Source organism: Myotis davidii, unplaced genomic scaffold, assembly GCF_000327345.1.
Source record: "Myotis davidii unplaced genomic scaffold, ASM32734v1 scaffold88, whole genome shotgun sequence".
In the NCBI taxonomy this organism is placed as follows: domain Eukaryota; kingdom Metazoa; phylum Chordata; class Mammalia; order Chiroptera; family Vespertilionidae; genus Myotis; species Myotis davidii.
In genome coordinates, this window is record NW_006300377.1 from 3,877,655 (window position 1) to 3,878,563 (window position 909).

Here is a 909-nt window from a genome sequence, read left to right on the forward strand (position 1 = left end):
GGAATGTTTGTTGACTGTGTTGCATCTCTGTGGGCGGCGTATGCACACTCCCCGTGGGTGGAAGCACATTCATCTCTGTGCATGCCTTTGCTTTGGGCAGAGTAAATGCATATATTTGGTGTGGGATGAGTGTGTGTGCATATGAATGTCTATATTCTGGATTAGTGTATAGGAATGTGCAGACACTTCCATGCAGATGTGGGCAGGATCCATATGTGTGAGTGTGTGTGCCTGTGTGTGGAATGAGAATGTCTGTCTCCAATTCAGGGTGAGCTTGGCCCTGGGTTTATCTCTGTGAAATGTGTACAAATAAAGAGGTATGTGTGTGTGTGCGCGCGCGCACGCAAGGTAAAGATGTGTGCACGTTTGTGGGGTGACTGTGTGCAAATCTGTGTGCATATGTGGGTGTGGCAGGTGTGTATGTTTATGCACAAGGTGGGGCTGGATGTAGTTGCACATCTCTTCCTATGTGAGTGTGTGTGCAGGGTCTGTGTATGCACACCTATCTGGGGCGGGGCATGTGCACAGATCTGCATGTGCCCATTCATGGGAGAGTACATGTGCATATGTGTACCGGAGTGAAGGAGTGTGTTCCAGGGATGGCTGTGTGCACCCTTCTCTGTGCGGTGAATGTGCCTGCCTGTGCCCTTTGGGCCTCTGGTGCCCGCAAGTCACAGAGGCGGCAGCTTGCAGAGCGTGTTATGACATGTTTATAAGTCTCTCAACCTTAATGCATTTTAAATTTCCAACCCAAGGGGATCCCGGTGGACTGCAGAGCCATTTGTTTCTTGCTGTGCTTTAAAAAGAAAGTTTCCAGAGTGAGATCCCTTCTGCCTCCAGCTCGGCACCCCCACCTGGTTCTTTGGGACTCCTGATGGAAGGAAGACACAGACCTGAGTCCCAGTACTG